At 42.0% G+C, this 24,739-nt stretch overlaps 1 protein-coding gene across 2 annotated transcripts in view; it reads left to right on the top strand.

The window, feature by feature from the left end:
• The window catches only part of Phactr1 (phosphatase and actin regulator 1), a 278,883-nt gene that overhangs the window by 51,369 nt on the left and 202,775 nt on the right, over positions 1-24,739 (top strand). The window lies entirely within an intron of this gene.

Here is a 24,739-nt window from a genome sequence, read left to right as displayed (position 1 = left end):
TTTGTTTGTTTTTGTTTGTTTGTTTTTTGAGTGCTACAGCTGGCCCCTCTTGGACAGATGCCTAGTGCTCAGAGTGGGGGAGGTGCAGGCAGCAGCCCTGGGCAGAAAGAGCCAAGGACCAGAGACAGTTGGCCCTGGAGCAGGCAGAAGCCTCTGCTTGTGTGGATGCCTCTGTGGAGGTGTCTTCTTAGGAGCCTCCTGGCAATTCTCCAGCAGCTCGCTGTGCAGATTCAGGAGGGCCACTGAAGGTCGCGGAAAAGTTTTAAACAGATCTAACAGAGGCCAACCCTGAGCACAACTCTTAGCTCCAGTACACCTGCTTGAGCAGGCAGCTTTCCAGTGTTCCCTTTGGAAGAACAGATATCACTTAGAATCCTTCCCCCGCCCCCTGTCCCCCGACTCCCCACCCCCAGTTCTCTGCTGGCCTCTGAAGTGCTCACTAATGAAGTGACTGCGGATGGCCTAATGCCTTTTCAAAATTAGAGTCCCGCTAGCGTAATTATAGTTTTCTTTGATTAAAATGTGAGAGAGCCTGTGTCACCACACAAACGAGCACCCAAGAGCAAACTGGGACAGGTGAGAGGACAGAGCTAAGCCCTTCCTGTGGGGTTTAATGGTTTTTGAGACACACATGTTGCCATGTGTTTTTTTCTTTTGCTGACTGCTAAACTGGAGACAGCAAGATGAATGCATACAAACAGATGAATTGGGCCCCAAACTAGACCTTTCTCATACAGTATAATGGAGAATGTGATACCAACCAAGTTACTTATTAAATGCCAGTCACTCTGTTGACTGAATGGTACCCCAAATGGGCTGCTTCCCCATTCGTGGGAGTTTGTTTAAATGGGTGTCTCTGTGCATTGCTAAAATAAGGAAAGGGTGTTTCTACACTCAAGGACGTATGCTTATGTGTGTAATTATGAGTTCTATCTCTGGTAACGTGCTGTATGCTGTTCAAGGCAGGCATGTATTTTAACCTGCAGTCTGCCTTCCTTTTATGACACACGTCTTCTCCATAGCCTCACATTTCGGAACGCCCTCGGGAGCATGTACTTGAGGATGTTCTTCTATCATGTAACATAATACAAGTATTTAATTGCAGGAGATCCATATATGAGGAGGGATAAGGTCGTAGTGCTTAATTTTTACCTAGTTTTGTACCATTGTACCAGGTAGGTGGCACAGTGGTATAGTTGGGTTCGTTCTTTTCATGTATGGCAGGAACATAAGAAAATTTTATTTGATTCATTGAGTGTGTGTGTGTGTGTGTGTGTGTGTGTGTGAGAGAGAGAGAGAGAGAGAGAGAGAGAGAGAGGTGGTGGTGTGTGTGTGTGGTGCCTATGCCTGTGCCATGTGACCCACATGGAGGTCAGAGAAGAGTAATTTCCAGGAGTTAGTTCTGTCCTTCTACCACCTGTGTTTCAGGGATCTGTATCAAATGATTTAATCTGCTCAGGATTTCACCTGAGCAACGGCCTTTTAAAAGGAAAATGTATGCTGAGGGTTTAAAGAAGATAGACTTCTCCCAACATTCAATAGAGAAAAACCTTCCTTCCTTCTCCTGCTTTTTCCTTGCAGTGCTGGGGATGGAACCTGGGGTCTTAGACATGCCAGACGAACATTCTCCTAAAGAACCACACTCCCACCTGGAGAAAGGTGTTTATAGTGGATCTCCCTTCTACAGTATCTCACTCTCTAAGTCTGTGTAGTTCCTTATCCAAGCTACTTAACTATATCCATAAAAACTTCTGGCCTGTTTAAGAAGTCTTCCCTTAAAATGACAGATATGTAAACATTTAAAGCATATTTTAATAATTTTTGCCATCTAAAGATCTCCTATAACCAAATGTCTTCAGCTGACATATAGTAAATTTTAAAAGAAAAAATTCTTGATTAGCTGAAGAGAATATAAAACTACATTTTAGCCATTAACTTTTTAAAAATATATTTATTCATTTGTGTGTGTGTGTGTGTGTGTGTGTGCGCGCGCGCGCGCGCGCCTGTGTACACGTATACACGCCCTGTGTACATGTATACACGCCATCATACATGGGTGTAGATCAGAGGACACCCTATAGCATTTATGTCAATTCTTTCAAACTGTGAGTCCCAGAAACTGTGAGTCATTGGGTTGTGGTGTCTGATGTCTTTACTTGCTGAGCCACTTGCTGGCCACAACGATTATCTTTTCGTTCAAGTTTAAAAAAAAAAAATGTTCTTAGTATTTGTGCATCAGCATTAAAGATGGTTTTGTTGACCTTATTTTAAGTCAATCTCTTTAATATTAATAATAACAATAAACTGTAGAATAAATCCAGCACTCATTCATGGCCAGTTTGTGCTTCTGCTCGTCTTTGCTGTCTGTGCTCTGCACTGAAGCTGCTCTCAGAAAGGAGAGTGAATTGATGTAACACTTCAGTGCTAAAGGCCACAGAGTTTCAAATACAGAATAAAACAAAAGCAGATAACATTTTTTTCTTAGAGCATCCAGCATGTTGGTTTTTAGATGGTTTTTACTTCTTCCCCTCCACAACATCTAGGGCTATGGCTCTCAACCATCCTAAGGCTATGACCCTTAAATACAGTCCCTCACGCTGTGGGAGCCCTCTCCCAACCAGAAAATTATTTCGTTGCTACTTCATTACTGTAATTTTGCTACTGTTATAAATCATAATGTAAATCTCTGTGTTTTCTCATGGTCTTAAGTGACTTCTGTGAGGGTTTTTTTTGACCCTCAGAGAGGTTGCAACCCACAGGTTGAGAACTGCTGACTTAGAGAATCTGGAATCGTGGTGAGTGTGTTTATAGCTGTGTGCACGTCCTGTACATTCAATATCTCAATAAGCTGAGCTAATCAGAGGAGTCACAAATGAAGAGAAAGAGCAGAATTTTCTGGTACATTTTTCAGAAGCTCCCCTTGATCTACTTATTTGACAGACTGACTGGTAGGAAGAAAGGAGAAAATTTATACCTAAATGAAATAGAAATTATGTATATTGTGAAGCTATGAGGCATGATTACATTTCCATTAAAACTTTATATTGGAAGTGAGTAGGAAGGTACTATTTCATTTATAAATGATTAAAAAGCACGTATAGAGAGAAACCCAAACCGGAAGGGAAGTATTTCTGTGTATCATTTCATGAACAGTTTCTATTATCATTTTAATCCCTTGTGAGTCTTAATCGTGGTGACTTCTTTCTAGAAAGCGGTCTCCCTGATGGTATCTAAGGTGCAGTTGGCAGTGTAGCTCAGTGGTAGAGCATGTGTTCAGATGTGAATCTCTGGGGTCTTTCCCCAGCATCACAGAAAAACAAAATCACTCCTGTGAAGATGTCATTTCATTAGAAAGGAAACATGTTAACAGTTTTGAGAAATACTTGGGAGGTTCAGTCTGGCTTTTGCAGTGACATTTTGAAAGTAATAAAAATGGCAGCTGGAGAAGGAGGCATTATTGGTTGTTAATCAGTATGCTAGCCTGTCTTGAGGCACTTAGTTTTGATTCCTGTCTCAGGACACTCACAGGCTGGCACATTAATCCACTGACTTGCTGAACAGACCTCCAGGTTTCAGTTTAAAAGCTAGAACTATCCATTATGTTTCTTAGTCAACTCTCATATGAATTTTTTTTAATGGTTATTATTTTTGAGACAGAGTTTCACTGGATAGCCCAGGCTAGCCCCAAATGCACAGGTACCCTCCTGCCTCAACCTTCCAAGTGCTGGGATTAGAAGTGTGCATGTGTATCATTCTGCCTACTTTTCCCCTGTGGATGTTGAAGGGAGAATTGTCCGAGATCTTTGTCACATGGACTGTAGGCGCTCAGCAGGACAACCCTTTAGGGAAACACACCCTGTGAGTTTCTATGGCTTACACCCTTGCCTCTTACAGAGGAGATGGGGGAATGCAGAGTAGCCAGTCCTTCAAGGTCAAGCTACCACTTGATGCCCAGGCTGCTAGCAAAAGGGTTCAGGAAGCAAGATGCAGCTTCCAGCGGCAGTCCGCAGCTGGACCCTGGAACTTTCCTGTGTGTTTGCAAATAAAGCCTCCTCCCCTTGCTAGCTGGGTAGGACATTACAGTATTATTTACTGCACAGAATTACGAGGATTAAATGAGATAATTGGTACAAAGCACTTAGCATGGTGCCTGGCAAGGGAACATGCTTGAAAAATATTAGCTGTGATTACTATCATTTGTCTGGTTGCGGCAAAGTCCAATTTTGCCTTGGGTTTTTCCTTCTGCTGTACTGTGGTGTATCGCCTCTTCTGTAATTAAATTTCTTGACTTGGGTCCAAGAGGGAAACATTCTTCTCCATAGCTCATGGTTAAAACATATTTTGATATCCCAAGTAAAAGAACAAATGCTTATGTGTGGACCTAAATTTATACCGATGAAGTCCTTCTACAGAAAACTCAGTAGTCAAAGGAGACAGTTGGAGATAGATCCAGTTACTTCTCAGAGTAAAGGAACACAGAGATGAGAGAGGAAGCAGACATAAGAACTGAGGGTGTAGTTTGGTGAGAGAGCACTTGCCAAAAATGTGGGCTACCCTGGGTTTGAACTCAAGCATGTAGAGCGGGTGTTGGAAGGCCAGCAAAATAAGAGAAGTGTGCTTAACAGGAAATGGAGGAGTGTGTAGAGCCAGGCAATTCTAATGAATATGGACCTTCAACGTCTGCTTCAGGGGTCAAGCCCTCAAGCAGCTGAGATTTTCTTGACTTTCCTACGTTGTTTGTGAATTCAGCTTGCTTGTGCAGGGCCCCGCCCTGGCGAGGGGAGATACCAAAAAGGACACTGTCTATTCGTTAGCTTCAAAAGCTTGGACTTCAGTGACAACAGGAAAGCAACTGTCATACAGCTTGAAGACACTGGTAACTGGGTGAGGAAGGCTGGCAAGCTTCCCCGAGGAGGGGACGTTTGGACTAAGAGAAAGGGAGAGTTTTCCAGGTAAAGAGAGGAAGTATTTCACTAGGGAAAACGGGGGATTAAATTGTGAAAGAGCACTCTGCATCCAGGAAAGAGTTTGCAGGGGGAAGGTGTGGAATCCGGCGGAAAATGACACGAGCCAACAGGCGTCTGTGAACACAGCGGCCGGTCTTTTCCAACCAGTTACTTGATGTGCTCTGAGGAGCACTGGGAAGACAGAAATCAAAAACATAGGAGAACAGCCAGGGAGATGAAGGTAGACAAACAAGTCCACTGAAGTGTGAAGTATCTAAGAGGGAAAGCTGTGGGGTTCAAAAGCAGAACGGGTGTAGGTCTTGCTTGGAGCAAAAGAGGTCTCAAAAAGCCCAAGGAAGTTTGTGAAAGACTTCTGATTTCATCTACTGAGCACCACAGATTTAAAAGCACAGATGACCTCACCAAGTTACCTTTAAAAACAAACTTACGAAACACTAAACAATAGTAGAACGGGAGAGGGTACATATCACACGAACTTTTCACCCAGGCTTCTCACTCCTGAATGATTCTGAAATACACTTTGGTGGACTTTGTTTGTGTTTTTTTTTTTTGTTTTGCTTTGTTTTACCTATTACATTACAGGTAGCCTCTGGGACAAACCAGGCCAGAGAGAGGACTCAGCCATTGTGGCCATCCATAGCTCAGGAAAGGATGTCCCTTGACCTTGAGCAGTCATTGTCAAAGGATGAAGATCCTCCACTTCCGTCCTGCACTCAAAATGTGTTTTGTATTCTTTCTACACTAGCAATTGAAAATCATTACCTAATTTTATTTTTAGCATAGCACTCTTTCTTGCTTTGTTTCTCTTAGGTATTTACTTAATTCATTTTGTACCGAGAGTCCAGCACAGGGACCTGCTCACAGTAGGCAAATGCCTCATTCATAGCTGTATCCTCCAACCCTCTTTTTGATTACTTAGGAAGTTGACCTGGGGAGGTTTTAAACTTGCCATCTTCCTGCCTCTCCCCTCTGAGTAGTTGGCTTTACAGTCTTGTACCACCAGCTCTGACTTTAGCACAGCGTTCCATTCATGTATACTTCTGCTAATAAAGTTCCTCTGTTTAAGTATCTGACACTTGACCCATGTACACCTATTTACTTTTTTTAATTAGGTATCTACATATTTGTGAGCTTTGTACCTTAAAGCAGAATCCTACATTCGAAGGAGATGAACCCAACTGAAGAATTAGTAGCTAGAACCTGTGCGTGACACTTAATGAGAATCTGTGGATGACATCTGTTCATGAAGTCAGTAGAGGGTCCTTTACCTGTTTTTGAGCCCCAAATCCTTCTTTTCTTGGTTTACTGATCAATACAGATGAAAAGAACTTCTTGAACTTGACTGAACATTTGAAGCTTCAAGAAGAACCTAAGACTTGGAAACAGGGTATGGCTCTGGAGTACAGCATTTGCCTGGCCTGTGTGACACCCTGAGTTCAATTCCCTAGCACTGAGAAAGAAAAAAAAAAACAGTGTCAAAATGCCAATCTGAAGAGAGGGGCACCTTAACCAGTTGAGATCTGCTGTTAGCTGTGTATAATACACTAGTTCTGGCTGGCAGTTGTGATGAATGCAAGACCATGAATAGAGTCCAGCTGAAGGCTAGCTAGCCAGGGTTAGGGAAAGAAGTGACTGTCCCTCCACCCCTCACGTTGTTAGGAAGAAAAGAGGAGCCCAAAGAGGGAAGGCTTCAGGTAAGAGAACCTGGATCTGAGCAACAATCCAGGTGCCTGGTTGCAAAAAACAAAGAATGAACTATAGATATTTCAACCCAGCATAGAAATCTTCTAGCATGTTAGCAGCGGGCCATATGAAGATGAGTATGGTGGGATTTCCTTAGCATTGCCAAGAAGGTGAAACCTGGACATTGGTTAACTTACCTCTCAGATCTTGATGCTACAGTGATCTTGGTGTGAGGGAAGAGACAAATCTGAATTCCTGCCCTGAGAGGACCTGATAGCCGAGAGAGGGGTACTGCTATGACAGGGATAATCCTTGGATGTCAGAGACTAGAGATAGAGAACCTTTCTCCTTTTTGGGGGTGGAAAGCCACCTAGGTCTTGTCAGAGGAGAGGGCTTTTGAGGTCAATTGTATCGGATAGATAGGATTGGGCTAACAAAGGGTCACTCGGGAACAGGATAAAGAGCAAGGATAGAGAAAAGTTGTGAGTCCCATTATGGTAAAGCCTCCTTAGCCAGACTCTTTCCACGACTCCTTTTGGGTTTTTTTTTTTCTAGTGTCTTACAATACATGGATATTAGGCTTGGAGCAAAATGTGTTCAGTACATGAATATGTGTCAATGTATTAATTACTCATCCAGCTGATAAATACAAATCCATTCATTAAAGTGACTTCAAGGACAATGGTTTGCTGTGCCTGGGAGAAATGCACAGGAGCTGGGGTGTGGTGAGACTTGAGTGGATGCCATACAGGAAGGGTGCAAGATTACCTAGGTCAATTTTTTTCTTTAGCAGCTGTATTAAGACGTGATTCACACGCCATACCTAATTGCTAATTCACTAACTTAAAGCACGTAAGCGGTTTAGGTATCTTCACAGAATCTTACATTCATCACTAGAGGCAACTGCAAGGCACCTCATTTTTCTGTAACCCCTCCCCAACGCTCTGATCCTTTTAGTTAATCTGTCTGGTCATTCTATATAACCTATCCCAGGCTAGTGCAAATCTATTTCTGATGTCTATGTATTTCCCTACTCTGGACATTTCATATAAATGGACTCCTATCCTATGTAAATCCTTGTGTCTGGCTTCCCTTCACTACATATAATGTATTTAAGGCTCATCCATGTTGTATAGTAGGGATCATGCCTCCTTTTATGACTAAATGTATGTTCTGTTTCATGGGTATACCACGTCCATCCATCCATCCAACCATCCATCCATCCATCCATCCATCTGTTAGGTACTCAGGTTGTTGCTACATGAGCTATTATAAATATCCCATTGTGAACATTCCTGGGCAAACTTAGGTATAGATACAGGTCTTCATTTCTCCTCAGTATGTACCTAGAGGTAGCATTGTTGTATTATACAGGAACCTATGGATTAATCACTTGAGAAATTCCAGACTGTGTTACAAAGTAACAATCCTATTTTATTTATATTCTTGTGGCAATGTATGTGTGAAAATCCAATTTGTCTGCTTCCTGCCTGATACTCATTGACTGTGACTTGGATTATAGCCACTTTGGAGGGCATTTGAGACAGACTGAGAAACGGTTCTGAGGCATGTTGATCAAGAAAGAGTAAATTCAGACCACTTAAGGAAACTAGTAAGTTCAGAGAATCCAGACAGAAGTTAGCTATAAGCGTGTGTGTGTGTGTGTGTGTGTGTGTGTGTGTGTGTGTGTGTGTGTGATTTTCTAGTTCATATATCTTATTTCCTTGTAGGTATTTGAACAGACTTTTAAGGTTGTACACTTTATGGAGAACAGCTCAGGACAGCTATAGTTTCCTCATGACACCTGAGTAGGCTACCATGAATGGGCTTGTCAGCCATGGCCGGCTGCCTGAGAATCTCCCTTCACCAAGCCTCTGAGATATGGTATTTTTGGCAGAGAAATCCCACTCTTAAATTGCAGAACTCAAGGGGGGGAAATGATACAGAAAAATTAGGGAAAAAAAAAAAACAACCTCCCAAAGCAAACTCTCAACCTGGGATTCTCAGAGGGAGGGGGTGTTTACTTCAAGTGTGGAAGCTCAGGGGACCACTGCTATCCTTCACCTACCCTTGAGTCACTTCTGTCCCCAGCTTCTCCCACCTGGAAAATGAAGTTGGCTGATGTGCCTAAACCCCAGGGGACTGTTTAACTCTGGCCCTGGGGCTTCCCACCTGGGTTTATCAGCTGAGAAAGTTTGCTATAACTTTGAGTATTTGAAAAATAACCAACAAATAACATTGCATGAGACAAGACACATGAATTTCAACTGTTGGTGTCCACCGATACGTGTTCACTGGCTCATAGTGTTACACAGTTGTTACACCCTGTGACAGTTCATAAGCTACAATACAGCCTCGAGAAGCCAAAGATGCTTATAGACTTGTTCTTTACAAAAAGTGTTGGGTAGGTCCTAACAACTGCAAAGTCCCTGTAATTAGAAAATACTATCCATTTCTAAGCAATTTATCAACACAGCTGATCTTTGAATTGAAAAGGTTCCTAACAATTATCCAATCCTCTCTGTGTATGTGATTCAAACAAATCACAGTTTGGGTTTTTATCTATTTGTAAGGTAGAATCTACTCAGGATACTTAAGCTACCTTCAAACACATATCTTAGCTTTTCGTGTGACTAGGACTATGGGTGTGCCCCAGTATGCCTGAGTCTTAGCACTCTTTGTGTGTGTGTGTGTGTGTGTGTGTGTGTGTGTGTATTAAACAAGTGACTAATGTCAGAAGAGTCGGAAACCACAGTTATATCCCTCATTCCTGATTCAAGTCTTGGTCCTTTTAAAAGTCCATTAGATGTCCTAGAGAATCCAGAACAGGTACAAAATGAAAAGAAAGAGCCTATCTTCTGAATCTGGTTTGTGAGTCTCTTTAGCTTTCCCACAGCCACCATGACCTTTCTGTGGGCCTTGGGCAGGCTGACACTTTTTACCAAGGGGGATGGATTTTCTCATCTCCACCTAGGAAATAACCATCTTGACTCTCTTATTGTTTTGCTGTGCGCTTTAGAACAATTGCCTGTGCTATTTTGGCACTTGTAGATGTGCTTACACCATAATTATTTTGCAACCCACAAAAGTAATTTTAAAAAAATCAAATAATTAGTTTCTGAACAAGCCATAACCCCAGAGATAGTTCTGGGGCGATAATGGGGTTTCCCTTCTGTAAGCTCCACTTTTAAGGCTGCGAAATCCTGCTTTCTATGCGCTCCTCACTTCAGTTCAAGTGCAGTGGTGGTCTTCTCCCGAGCCCCAGCACCAGGCTTCTCTGGATGGAACACACTTAGCACAGCAGCAACATTACGTGAACATGAACAGAAAGAGATAAGGGTGGAGAAGGCATGGCTGGATGGACTGGCTGTGGCTGTTGCTTAGTGGTAGAATGTCTCACAAGCATGAGTCCCCAGACTCAATTCCTAATGCTGGCCACAGGAGAAAGAGAAAGGGAAAGTGGGTATAAAATAAGTAGAATTCTTCTGGAGATGGAAAATTTAAAGTTTAAAATGAAAAATAAGCATATAAATAAAGCCAAAAAGAAAACATCAGCCTACCAGAATGTAATACTGACTGCTGATTGAAATTATTAAGAAGCTCACAGTAGCTAGGCTTCTGGATCTGAAGGGTGACCTTAGTATTCATAGTGTTTGCTGCATAGTTAGCAGCCAGCCTTCTGGGCAAATGAGAGCTAGGCTTTTTTTTTTCTTTTTAGAGAGAGAGAGAGAGAGAGAGAGAGAGAGAGAGAGAGAGAGAGAGAGAGAGAGACTTAAACCTGCCAATGGGATGTGTTGGTCTGATGGATGTCACAGTTTGTAAATAGCACTTAATTCACATTGGGAACCTCATCATCTGGTGGTGGAGCTCCTCAGCATGGTAAAAGGATGGACCAGAAAGCATGTGCTGGCAAGAGACAGTACCAAGGATCTGCCACACATTTGAGAAGCAAGCTCTGCAAATCTCAGCACTCAGTGATAGACGAGTCTCATTGCCAGTCACTGTAAACGAAACCCACTACAAGGCATGAATGAGTGCCCCATTTTCCAGATAAGCACATAGTGAATAGTTTTGATTGCCCAAAGCCCTCCTGAATTTCCCTTTAGAGCAAAGAGTGTGCAACACTTGTCTCCCAGACTTAGTATGGCTTATGCTCTGTTAAACAGCCTGTGGCTACCACCTAGACTCAAACTGAACACCAAGAAGACACTCAACTATCCAAAGCTGAAAGAGCCCTTTATAGTGGAAGAAGTAAGAAATGGCAGGTCCTTGGACCTCTCCCACCTTGCCCTGGGTCTTTGAGGTTAAACTTGTGCACAGAATCAGATTTGTCTTGGCAGGGTTATAAGAGGTGGCTTAGGATACCTGATGAGCATTGGATTGTAAGTCTTGTTTTCTTTCTCATGTTGTGCTGGAAGACACAATGAAATAGAGAGGATATGTTCAAAATGCAGTATCTTATGCAAAAAATAAAAATAGTGATAAGAGCCTTACAGTAGAAGATCTATTCTCTGGAAGATGAAAAGTACAAGCATCTTAGAAGACATGTATGCCAGAAGGAAGAATCTGGCTGGCTAGAGTTCAGGGTGCTAGAGCCTGCCTGACAGTGTCAGGAGCTGGGCAACCCTGCAGGATCTCAGACCGTTCTCCACTGGAGCCCACTTAGATGCTAATGCATTATACAGTGGAGTTTGTTTTTTGTCTCTAGAATATGAACATCCCCTTGTTATAAGCAACGTCATAGCCCTGGTTTTAATTTCATGGAGATAATAAAATATCTAATAGAGCAGCTGCGGCATGCGTAAGGTTGAGTGGAGAGAGTTCTGGAGGACGGAGGAATGTTTGTGTGTTACATCCCAGGTAAAGTTGCTTTGGGGGAAAACCCACAATATATCATAAATATATTAGCTAAGGATTTACATCACGCCATGTATACATGTATGAGGACACATCATTTTTGGATTCAGATTATGTAAAGAATAATGTTTCCTCTTGTGCCAACCTTAATACCACTCTAATAAGAAAAAGCATAATGTAATGTGCTGTGAGGGGGTAGGTAGGGGCACATCCACAGAGAAGCAAGAGGAGAGGCGATGGGATAGGGGATTCCTGGGTGGCAGGAGTGGGGGAGAGATGGGGTAAGGGGATAATATCTGAAATGTAAATAAAATATCCAATAAAAAAATAAAATAAACAAAAAACAAACAAACAAACAAAATGCCAGAATAAAACGTAGCGATTCTTATGCTAAGTTAAAAAATTAATTTAAAAATAGTAGTATGGGGCCTCTTGGGGAAGAAGAAAGGGACCGGTGAGAAAGGAGAGAAGGGAAAGATAAGTAATCGGGGAAAGAATATGATTAAAGCATCAATAGGATATTCAACCTGTGGTCCCTGGCCCTCACACTTCCCAAGATAGCTATGGATTTGGCCCACCACATTTGTAGATGACAGTGTCCTATTGTCAAATCAAAAGGTTAGGCATGCATATCATACATTGTACACGTGTAAAAATGTCATAATTCTCTTATACACTCAATATGGTAATAAATTTCAATCAAAATATAGCCATTGTCTTTTAAAAGCCATCATCTTAAACTAAGGTTAGATCAAGAATCTATTCTGCCTGCTCCCCTCTTGGCATTGCTAAGAGCTCTGGAATTCCCCCTTGGATCTGTAAACAAACATAAAGGAGCCAACAGGAGTAGCATGGATCATGTAAACTGTGGCAGAGGGGCCAGTGTTCATTCTGGCCCCTGTCCCATAATTAGCTGTGAATTAAATACTAAAAATTTACTTGGAAAATACTTAGTCTTAAATCCCAGCAAGGTTCAGCTGGGAGGATTTCTCTCATCACCAGTTCAGAAAACAGGCAGGGCTTATTTTTCTTGGATAATCCTAAGAGTTCAGTTCCTGGCAGTGTTTACCACAGAGAAGGAATTAGCAGCCTCAGGGGATGAGGGAGCCAGAGCTAGGCTCCTGCAGCATTGCCAGATAACACCTGGAACACCCCCCCCCACACACACACTTCTGTTCCCAGTCTTGTGAAATGGGATGCAGGATAAGAGGACCAGACTTATTTCCAGAGTCCCGAGAGAACCTAGGAGGCAGGCATCTGGAAACCTTGCACAGACTCACAAACACAGGGATTTTTTAATTTTATAATCATGGCACTGACTTGTTTTGGTCCAGAAGGAGGAGGAGGGCCAACTTCTCTTTTCTCCCGGGGTTCTCCTCTCCACTGTGATATGCAAGGATGGGGCTGGCGAACAGGCTGTGTGACTCACAGGGCCTGAAGGTGAAGACCAATCCCTGAGCTAAAGGGACAGATGCCATACTGCTGCACCACCTTATGCTGTGATTTTCCTTACCCTATGCCAGGTAGAGCCTTGTTTAGCCTATCCGAGTCACAGGGCTGTGACCTGCTTCTCAAGAGCAGTCTCTAGAGGCTCCTGTACACCTTGGCATGTTCTCTATGGCCCTTTCTTTGCAGAAAGGTCAAAGGTGGTTAGACTTAGGGTCCTTGAGGAAGTAAGCTCTTCTTTGGAGTTCACAATTCTCAGCCTTTTTTTTTTCTGCCATTGCTTGGCAGTCCCAGAAATTGCACAGAACTTTTATCATGAGTCACTGGTTATGAGACTTCCAGGTAAAAGACACTGAAGAGGACCAGAGACCAGTGGAGGATTAATGGGGGACTGTACTGTGTCCCTTCTCTCATATCTAAGAGACAAATGTTTCTACACTGACATTTCCTAACAGAAATTCAGGGTCATTACTTGTCGAGATACATCCCCCCCCAAAAAAAAGTTTCAGTTAGTTTTAAAGTTATGTGAACATAACAATTTTTTTGCTTAGTATCTGAGTATAACAAAACCCAATACTGTTTTGTTCAGTTGCTAAGGTGGCAATGACACATGCTTCCATATGGCCTGGTCAAAAATCCAGTCCCTGACACAGAGGCCAGCATTAATAACGCTCTTCCCACCTAGAGTTCTGAGGGAGTGTTCCAAGTCACTGTTTAGTGTCCCCTAAACCTCTCTGATTACAATGTTAAAAAACAAAAAACATAATTCTTGTGCTTCAATGTTGATGTCTTGCTGACTTTAATGAAATGCTTTCCAAGATGTGTTCTCCAGACGCTTGCTTCACGGGATGGCAATAGATGTGGTGTTTTCAGTACCAAACTAGTAAGGAAAACTGAGCCAGCTGTGCTAGATGGATGGCTTTAATCTACAGCTCTGGCTCTGCCTGTGAGCTTCACCAGTCTCCCAAGGTTATGAACATGTGTGCTGCTTTTCCCAAATTTATCTTGTTCTGCTCTTCCTTTGGTTTATTTGATTGATTCACTTCTGGTCTTGGATAGATGGTAGTCTTGAGAGTGTGTGTGTGTGTGTGTGTGTGTGTGTGTGTGTGTGTGTGTGTTTGCACACACGTGTTCATGCACATGCATGCATATTCATGTGGAGGCTAGGGGGTATTCCTCGATCACCCTTCACCTTATTTTTAGTGTTTCAGCAATTCTGTTCATTCTTGCAGGCAATATATTTTGATCATATCCATGAGCATTCAACAACTCCTGCCTTAATGCCTCCCTGATTCATGGCCCTATGCCACAGCCACTCTTACTGAATCAGAAGCTCATCAGTTCAACTAAGATGACCCAAAGGTGAGCCCCAGGGAACCTGCTGTCCTCCTCCCGTCCAGTGCCACCCCCAGCACTGGGATTAATGGCAGATGCTCACTCACCTGGAGTTTTCCTAGAGGTTAAACTCAGGTTCTTACTCTTGCATGGCAAGCACTTTACTGCCTAAGTTATGTATCTTCAGCCCCAAAAGTGACATCCACCTGCCTCAGCCTGCCCAATGCTGGGGCTACAGATGTACATATTATACCTGGAACTTTAAAAGTATATATATATATATATATATATTTGAGGCAGACTTTCACCATGTCCTGCTCCACCCCACTCTCAAAACCCTGCTGAGCTGAGGCTCAGGCAAGTCTATTCCCTCAGTCCTGGCCCCTGGAGTACCTTGGACTGTCAGCACACAGCACTACACTGGGGTATCCTGGACTGTCAGCATACAGCACTACACTGGGGTACCCTGGACTGTCGGCACACAGCACTACAGCAAGCATTTTTGTTTGTTTGTTTGGTTGGTTGAGAATTCTTGGCAAATATGACAGGTAACCAATGCCCTGTAGGAAAGTTAATGTGCTGCTCCAGATTCCTCTCCTAGTAAGTATGACACAGCGTTGATGGGCTGTGTCCCCACCATGAGTGACAGAGCAACTAACACTGAGGGTCCTGGCAGGTGCTGAGCATATACCGTACCATCACCATCGTAACAAAGAAGTAACTAACACATTTATTCAGTGACCTCTAGTTAGCAGACTAGTGAATACAAGTTAAATTGTTGAATTGATTGTAACTTTGCTCCATTCATTCCAGAAAGGAGGGGCTTCATCTTTTCCATAGGCAGACTATATGTTTCCATCCTGTGCCAGGCTGAGGCTTTTGGCGACCTTGTGACCTCAATGCCTGGAACAGTTTGGATCAGGGCGTCTCAAGAATTTTACTCCAGTAAATTTCTTCATTTTTGGAGGGCAGCATCCTACACATTGTGGGGGTGCTTGGCAACATCCTATCCTCTAACACGTGGATGTCAGGAGCATCCTCCTCCCCTCCCCCACCCCCACTGTAACAGACAAAGCTGTCTTCAAACACTGCCCATTGTCCTCTGAATGATACCATTGCCTCGAGGTGAGAACTACAGACTAGGTTGGTTGTGCTTGAGGGAGCTCACCAAAGCAAGGAATCAGCGTGGGTTTGATCTCACAGGGAGGCTTTTTGTGCAAGAGGACTGGTCCGGACAGAGGAGGAAAGGAATCCTTAGTAGATAAATACTATGATACAGGTAAAGAGAGGGAAGAAAAGTCACTCCCCTGGTGTTTTGGATTACAAACAACATTGCTTACCCACTTTCCTCTGCCCAAGCCACTGACAATTACAGGAATTATCTGTGACTTTCCCTGGATAGGGGAGAGACACTCTTTCTCTCAATGTGGTAGAAAACAAAACAGGGTTTGGAGGAATTAAACAAATGCCACAGTTTCTTAAATAGTAAGTGTTGAGGTTACGGTTTCAGAGTAGATCTTCTACTACAAGACAGTACCTTAGTGATATGAACTAGAAATAATGTCAGGCAGCTAAAAGGCAAGTCAGATACAGATGCATCTGGCCTTAAGGGGATATACTACAGAGAACAGCAGCAGTTCTTGAGTAGGGAGGGTAAGATGGAAAGAAGACGTTGTATTGATGTCACTGCAGAGGGACAGGGGTTGCTGAGGGAGATTGAGTATCCTGGAGCTGGAGAAACTGGTCAGCAAGAAGATCAGTGAGTGGGGCTAAGTCAGAGGAGGGAAATAAAGACAAAACATTACTGGAAAAAGGGCATGGTATTTGTCCTGGTTAGATTTTTTTTTCAGTCTACCTGACAAAAAGCAAATGATACCCAGGAAGAGAGAGCCCCCAGTTAAGAGAATGTTTCCATCAGATTGACTCATAGATGAACCTGTGAACAGTTTCTTGATTACTGGCTGACGTGGGAGGCTCTAGCTCACTGTGGGCAATGCTACAGCCGGGCAGGTAGTCCTGTGTGATATACGAAGTCAGGCTGAGCAAGCCATGGAGAGCAGGCCAGGAAGCAGCATTCCTCCATGGCCTCGGCATCACTTTCTAGCTCCAGGTTCCCATTTGAGTTCCTGTTCTGATTTCCCTAGATAACTGGCATGCAAACCAAATAATCCCCTTCCCCTTCAAGTTGCCTTTGGACGTGGTGTTTAACACAGCAATAGGAAGCAAACTGGAACACAGGCACATACCTCTAATTTCAGCATTCAATGGGATGGATTCAGCGGGAGGATGGTAGGTTCAATGTTAACCTGAGCTATGTAGTAAATTTGAGGCCAGCCTGTGTTACAAAGTGAGACCTAGTCTCAAGCAAACAAGCAAACAGACAGAAAAGAAATTAAAGGTTAGAGATTAGATGGATGCTAATTCTTACTGCCAGCCCATGAAAAGCGCGTATAAAGGTGACGAGGAAGCAGGTTGGACCTCAGTTTACAGAAGTTAGTCTTACAGAACAGTATGCTTCTGACCTCACATAACATCTAAGGGTTCTAGTGCTCTTCTGCAGCTCACTTAGAAAATAGTATGGTGATAAAGGTAGAACCCAAGACCTTGTGCAAACTAGGCATGCTCTGCACCTCTGAGCTCTACCCCCAGGCCCCTGTGACATATTTCTAATTGTTTGGTAACAAATTCCCATATCTTCCTCCCCTGAGCAGCACTGCTCTGCCATATTCATATTCTTCACTCTTTATTCCAAAAGCCCCTGAGTAGGCACCTTCATTTTTTAATGTGGATACAGACGCTCAAAACATCCAGTAGCCCACAGGTCTCTGGCTCTTCCGACCTCTGCCCACGTCTCTTAAGCAATCTGCTAACACCGTCAACAGCTTTTTCTTCGGTCATCTGGAGACGTCAAGAGTCTCTTGGTTTTTCCTCATCTGAGTTGAAGGGTCTGCATTTATGAATCCCTTGAGGCTCTATTCTCATGTTTCATGAATAATAAATTTTACTTGCTGGGCAAACCGGACATGATTCAGTTGCTTAATTCAGTATAGTGAAGACATTCTTCTTTTAAAATGAAATGGTTTTCGACATTTCTTCCTATTGGAGACCTTGACTATCTGCCCTCCCTGAGGTCTTGCAAGACTGTGAGCTGAGGGCATAGAGGGTCACCTGCTTACCTGTGCCTTCCTTGGAGGTGTAACTATGTTCATTAATTTGAAAATTAGATTACTACTGTTGTTGCTGTTGTTTGTTGTTGTTGTTGTTGTTGTTGTTGTTGTGTGATGCTCCTGTGAATAGAGGCACACAAGCACTACAGTGCACCTATGGAGGTCAGAGAACAACTCTCAAGTGTCAGTTCTCTCCTTAAACTCTGGGATCAGGACAAGCTCAGGTTGTCCAGCTTTCATGACAAGCACCTTTTCCCACTGAGCAATCTCACACCCCATGTTTTCTTTATTAAAAATAAAATCTGGCATACAACTTGTTGTGAGGAGACTGACAATTGGTTTCCTTTGTTTAAGTCATTCTCACAGTGAAGACATCAGATTTCCTAAGTTCACTTGTGCCTTCATTCAACTAAAAAGAGAAGAGAAATTGCTTCCCACGGACTGGGAAGGGAGAAAGGTGATCACTGGGTGGGGACCTTGCGCCAGGTGGAAGCGGGACATTCTGGTGTGCTACTGGGTAGTATGAGGATCATCTAGAACAGCAGTGCACTGATTCTGAAGAGCCAATAGAAAGGAATTTCCACTATAAAGAAATGGTAGCAGTAGGAAGATACAGGTAGCCTAATGGACACACTGGGGTGGATACATTGCCTTGTTACTGTGCAACATTTATATTTTCATGTATCGGTTAAAAGCAATTCCATTTAATTCCATTTGATTTGTATAAATCTGTGATTCCTCGAGATAGATGCCAACAAGGAATAGCTGTGCTCACCCTATCAACTGGAATCAAAGCTGTTTAAGGGCGTAGCGTCAAGTTGATGTTACTCATGATTGAAGAGTTTAGGCAGATGCTAAAACGCCTTTTCTTTAGAGACCAGAAGTAAAAAGTATTGCACTTTCACCATATGGTCTCTGACCCATATAGTAAATTCAACTGTAAGTAATATATAAACAAATGAATATGGCTCTGTGCCAATAAAACTTTATTTACAAAGAACAGCAAACAGACCAGATTTGAAAAGGGAACCATTGATTGTCCAGCCCAACCATTCTCCAAGGTATGATAATACAGGCAGAGATCCCAGATATGTCACTTGAGGCTATGTGACCTTCATTATATTGTGATCCAGTTTCCACACATCTCTAATATGGTGAGTCTCCTGACCTCTGCATATTGTGTTGGTGTTAAGATTAAATGAGATTATAATATCAAGAAACAGGCACAGACCCAATCATCTAATAAGTACTCAGGAAAGAGTATATATTATTTGAAATGTTTTCCCTCTTCCTGGTCTTTGTATTTCCTGCTTTTCACTGTGTTTGTTAGGGGAATTGACATTGAACCGTTGCTTGTGAGTGCCTTCATCTGATACTCATTTACACTCGCCTGCCCATCTCTCCCGATTTCTTGAGTATGAAGGATAATGTATATGTTGGTGGCTTTGAACAACTTGTGAGCATAAAATCCCCAGGCACAGGGTCTGGCACGCAGCCCAACACGCTGTGCTGATGTAGCTAATGGGTGGAGGGGGGAAGCATGAAGAATTCTAAGATGAAGAATGTGGGAAAGAATGAACTAATGCCTTGGAAATCGTGTGGGATTTCAATTAAATAAGAATTCTGATGGGGGAGATTTTATCATTATGTGTGCATAAATAGCCCAGTTTTTCACATGTGGAATCAATTAACCACTTGGCTCTGTTAATTAGGGATTCCCTGAAGTGGAATCCATCGCTCATAAACTAGGAACATTAAAACCCGTCAAAGCATTTGCTTTCCAAACGATCTATTTATGTTATAGCTGAACCAAGAAAGATAAATCACACATGCAAAACAGCTGTCTGCTTGGGTGAAGAGCATTCCCCGTCCGTCCTACACATTGAGAGGACTCACTTCGAACAGTCATTCCTGGGCTGAGTCAGTGAGCATTTCAGAGGCAATGGAGGAACTTCCACACACAGAGCCTCCAGCCTCTAGCTGGGCATGTTCTCAGAGAGAGCAGGATCCCACAGCTTTCGTGAGGATGTTTGAGTCAGTCACTCTTCCCTGTTGAGGATAGTTCTGTGCACTGTGGGGTAAACATCTGCCTTCTCCCCTCCCCCTAGAATGCCAGGAGCAAACCCCCACCTGAGTTCTACTAATAAGTGATATTCCTAGACATTGCTTAATGTCTGATGGCAGGCGAACCCAACCCCAACTCTCAAACCATTGGTACAGACAAATGATTTAAGACCACCTGCAATGAGAAATGATTAACTTATCTCTATCACTATACAGCTCTGATCCACAGGAGAGTCTTATTTTCATGAATTCTGATCATTGGCCTAAGGGGTGTGCCTAAAGCTGAATGTTCCTGTATCCTGAGATGTATATGTGTGTGTATGTGTATGTGAATGTTTATGTGAGTGTGTGTGTGTGTGTGTGTCTGTGTGTCTGTATGTCTGTGTGTCTCTCTGTGTGTATTTTATTTTAAAATATGGTGTCCATGGCTAAAAAATATCTTAAAATGTGAACACATTTATTGTATCATTATTCACTCCATATCTTAATGTATATTGTTCAGGCAAATAATTGATGCTTTTCACCATAGTTAATCACTGTGGCTATAATTCTATCTCAACACTGCAATTAATTAATTGCATTTAAGTTTTTAGGCAGAGAAATATAGATTTAAATATGTATTTTTTATTAGTGTGTGTGTGCCTGTGTGTGTGTGTTTGTGTGTGTGTGTGTGTGTGAGAAAGAGAGAGAGAGAGAGAGAGAGAGAGAGAGAGAGAGAGAGAGAGAGAGGCATGTGTGGGGGTGAATAAAGAGTCAGATGAAGATATCAAATCCAGAGTTACAGCTACAAGGGGTTGCAAGTTGCCCTATGTGGGTGCTGGGAACCAAACTTGGGTCCTCTTTCATAGCAATATGCACTCTTAACCACTAAGCTAGCTCTCCAGACCCAGAATATATTGTAATTAGTACAATCTGTCCCGTATCAGTGATAAAAAGGTTAATCCTTGATGGTGCAGTAACATGATACAATCATCAGTCGTGTTAGCAGTGTGTCAGATGTGATATGGACAGGAAGAGGTGACTGTTTTCATGTTTGAATGAGTACTGTGTGTCTCTACCTGGCTGCCTTTCAGGTTGGAGTATGCTCGCTATCCTTAGGGCACATTTTATCTACTAAAATAAAAGTAGTACGCATGACTTTGAAACAGGGGTCCAAAATGACCACTTTGTAAAACTTGGTTTTGCCAACAGTGAAAAATGAAATCAAGGTTTGCCCTTCTTACTTGCTCTTAGATCACACACTGCCTATTAGTGTGACTATTCATCCTATTAAAAGAAAGCCAGGCTGCGGGGAAAGGTGAAAAGTTAGCATTCACATCAGGTCATGAAGATACTCACGTTAGGATATGCATGTAGATCTCCAAGACAGTATCCATGAAACTTAGAGAATTTGCTAGTCTGATAAAATATCACCTGGAATTCAGGAAGCAGTTCAAAAATAGAATGTTTTATTTAATGCTATAGAATAGTCATGGTTACATTTTCCTATATATTCCATAAATAGCTGTGGAATAATTTTGACAGATTATTTTTTGAGCCTATTCTTATATTTACCGTTTGTTAAAGAGAGAGATTTTTGCACTGAACGCGAATACTTTGAGATCTTATTGTGGCCCATAGTATTTTTAAATCTGAGCACTTCTAAAATATGTTTATTTGTGAGTTTTCCATATTTTCCTCCTGTGTCTATGGAGTACATGAAGTATAAATACACACGTGTGTCTATGGAGTGACCTGGTGCTATTGCCTGCCTCTGTTTGACTGGGACAAACTGAAAAATCAGAAGACAAAGCAATCCCTTGTTTATCAGCCCTCTGTCCTTGTGAAGCCACTGCAGAGCAGTGGAATGAACCTAGTTGCTGCCATGTTCACAGTAGTGTGTTCCTGATTCCTCTTCTCACATGTACAGGGTATCTGTGGTGCCTTTGCTTATGAAACACCATGCTATAAACTGTGTGTTGTTTCAAAATATGGAAGAAAAGTTTGAATTCTGCTGTTACTGTTTTTGTTGTTGTTTTGGATTTCTGGTCAACATATGTAATTAAACCAGTTGGATGTGGTGACACCCTCTTGTAATATTAGGCGAGGCAGGAGGTTTGAGAGTTCAAGGCCAACCTGTGCTATGTAGTGAGAGCTTGTTTCAAACACTAAGACAAAACTGTCACTTTGGAGCTGATGACACATCTGTGTGGCAGAGTGTTTGCCTAGCATTCACAAATCAGCATCATGTTTGCTTTTATTCCTGAGTGTTATAAAATGAACTGACCTAGCCCCCAGATTCCCCGTCCTCTTCAATATTTGGGCATCAATCTTATCGTGCAGCCACTTATTCAAAGAGAAAAGCAGCCCAGACTAGCTCATCTCAACAATGGCACTAGCTACATAGTTTCTGCACGGGAGGATAAATACAGAATTGCAACATAGGGACCACACAGAAAGAGCCAGCAGCACAATGTATAATTCAGTATCTTCTCCAGCTAAGACTCTTAAATATTAAAAACACAAAATTACCTGCCAGTTCTTAACCATTAAACATTCAGCCGCCATAACCTCTGTACCACTATTTTTTTGTCAGGGTCTTGGCTTGGAGAAGTAAAGAGTATTTTGATCCCACCCTCTACCCTTTGTATTTCTTTCCAGTCCCAACTACACCACAGCTGGAATTCTGGTTTCCATTTTGAGTTCACTATGCAGCAAGTGCATATCCTTGACATACCCTAGCTAATGTTATCAAGAGAATACAGCAAAGCATAATCACCAGTTTTATGGACAAATTTCCCCTAATCAGCCATCTGTTAAGAGGCTCCATTAAAGTAGCGGGCCCTTTGACAGAACACTGTATATAGCTGCCATTGGCAATTATTTTTATAATGGCCATACAATGCTGTTTATTTCTAGCTGTTTATCCTTCTTGGCTAGCCTTGGAATAGTTGATTCAGTCTGTCGGAATCTGGAAACCTGACTGACACTAAAATGACTTCATCCTATACGGTGCCAGAATGCTGGGGAAGAGGTGAGGCTCTGAAGAGGGCTGGCCAGCCAATCTCCCATCCCCCAGAATGCCCTAAACAAAGAAATAGTTTATAGCTTTTAATAAAGTGGTCTACAGTTTATACCAAACATAATAAAGAAAAAATGGCCCCAAGAAATAGTTCTTCTAAAATCCCTACATATTCTTATCTTCAAGAGAATCTGAAAATTGGTTTCTATACATCTGTCTGACCAGTAGATTCATATTCTCCCCCACCACATACAGTTTGAATTGAACTCATAAAAGGCAGGTTCTGATCTGTTGGACAACTCAACTTTTGCTAAAGTACTTAATACAGATTTTCTCCTCCAACCACTTTCTGTCATAGTGTAATTTATCTTAGAAGTTTGGTTATCTTCTGGCTGGTGATCTGAGAGCCTCTCCCCAGTGAGTGTGGCTGAGGGCTGAATAGCTGCAGCTTCAGGTTTCCAGTTGAGGTCTTTTCTGTGACTTACACAGAAGACTTGTCAAACTAGCATGTTCTAACTGTGCAGACTTCTCTATTGGTTAAAAAGGAATTTTAGTCTGGCTTGCCCTCCTGAGTTGACTTTTTCTCAAATCAGCAGAATTTTGTAGGTCCCCTAACTTTATATGACTGTCAGAGGGAATGATTATATTTGCATTAGAGCCAGTATAAAATGTCAGTATGTATGTGGAGGGGGGGAGAGAATATGAATCCACTGGTCAGACAAAAAAACAAAAAGGGAGAAAGTGGACCAAGCAATTAATAGCTTTCAATGTTTCCTGAGGGATTGTTCAACAAATATCAAAGGCAGTTAGAAGAACTGTGAAAATACTTGCTTCCTGTCACCCAGTTTTCTTCTGTCTCTACTCCAGATCTCAAGACATTTCCATTTAAATCCCTCAGGTTGCCTCAGTGCACAGTTGCGAATACGTTTTAATTATTCTTGGCCTTCTTGGTTAATTTAGCTATACGATTAAAACCCAAATTACTTTATTTTCCCAAAATAAAAATCAATTATAGATTTGTCTTATTTGAGGAGCCAGTATGCTCTGATGCTGTCATTTGTCTATAAATACTATATTCCTATTCTTTATTAGAATGTCATTTCCATGTAAATTAAATGCTAAAGGGTAAAAATAGATTTAGCATCCAGTTGAAGCTTAGATTTGTCTTTTAAATCCACCATACCATTTTAGTGCATTTTTAGCTTCCTACTTAAGTTATTCCGACAACTGTATTTTAGAGTTTAAATAAACACTCTAGTTATAGCTAGTGGAATAACAATGCAAGCTTTATTATACTTAACATATGAATCTGTATGTATTTTATTGTAATAATTGTTAGGCTCTTAACACTGGCAGGCTTGTGTAATACACAAACCTATAAGTAACACATATTATTTCCTCAGATTTAAATAGACAAATGTGCCCTAACTCATGGATCTCATGACTGGTCACTCCAGGACCAGGTTTGTCAATTTCCATAGATGTGTGAAACTTCTTCACGCAGATATGAAGACCCTAGATTCTCTCATAAGAACAGAAAGAATCCAGTGAGTCCTCAATCCAAGTCCATGATGGGTATCCTTAGCTGCTGTGTGAACACTTGGGAACAAACAGCATACTCAACAAATTAGTTGTGATACAGACAACTGGTCTACCAGAGGAAGGATACAGAGAGGACATAAGAACTATCTCTGACCAGTCTGAGTAAAAATATTAAATCTGGTTGAAAATAAGGGGAAAACTGGCATTGAAAGCAACCAAAGAGTTTCTCTCAGAGCAGTTAGGGAGCAGGCATTGCCAAAATGAAAAAAATTATTAAAATGATTAATATAAAAAAATCATTCACTTTAGGCACTCAGTTCACTTATCAGTCTTGGAAACCTTCATTCATATGCAACAATCTCCCATTCCCCCTATGCTATTGTCATCTCCATTTTATAAATGTGATAAAGGGTAGAGAAGTAACTTGACTGGAGTCACACAGCTGGCACTATATCAGAGAGCCTTCTAAGCTAGAAGTATGAATTTAGAAATATCCAGATCATTCATTTTAATTAAAACTATGGGAGTGAATAAAGTAGCTGAGGAAGAGTTAGCCCTGGGAGAGTCTATGATTTAAATCAAGTCTACAGAAAAGGAGAAATGTTGTTTGGGGTCAGAGGGGTATAAGTGTGTGTGTGTGTGTGTGTGTGTGTGTGTGTGTGTGTGTGTGTGTGTGT

Source organism: Grammomys surdaster, unplaced genomic scaffold, assembly GCF_004785775.1.
Source record: "Grammomys surdaster isolate TR1022 unplaced genomic scaffold, NIH_TR_1.0 137, whole genome shotgun sequence".
Classification (NCBI taxonomy): domain Eukaryota; kingdom Metazoa; phylum Chordata; class Mammalia; order Rodentia; family Muridae; genus Grammomys; species Grammomys surdaster.
The sequence above is the reverse complement of the archived record's forward strand: the minus strand, read 5'-3'. Positions and strand labels throughout refer to the sequence as shown.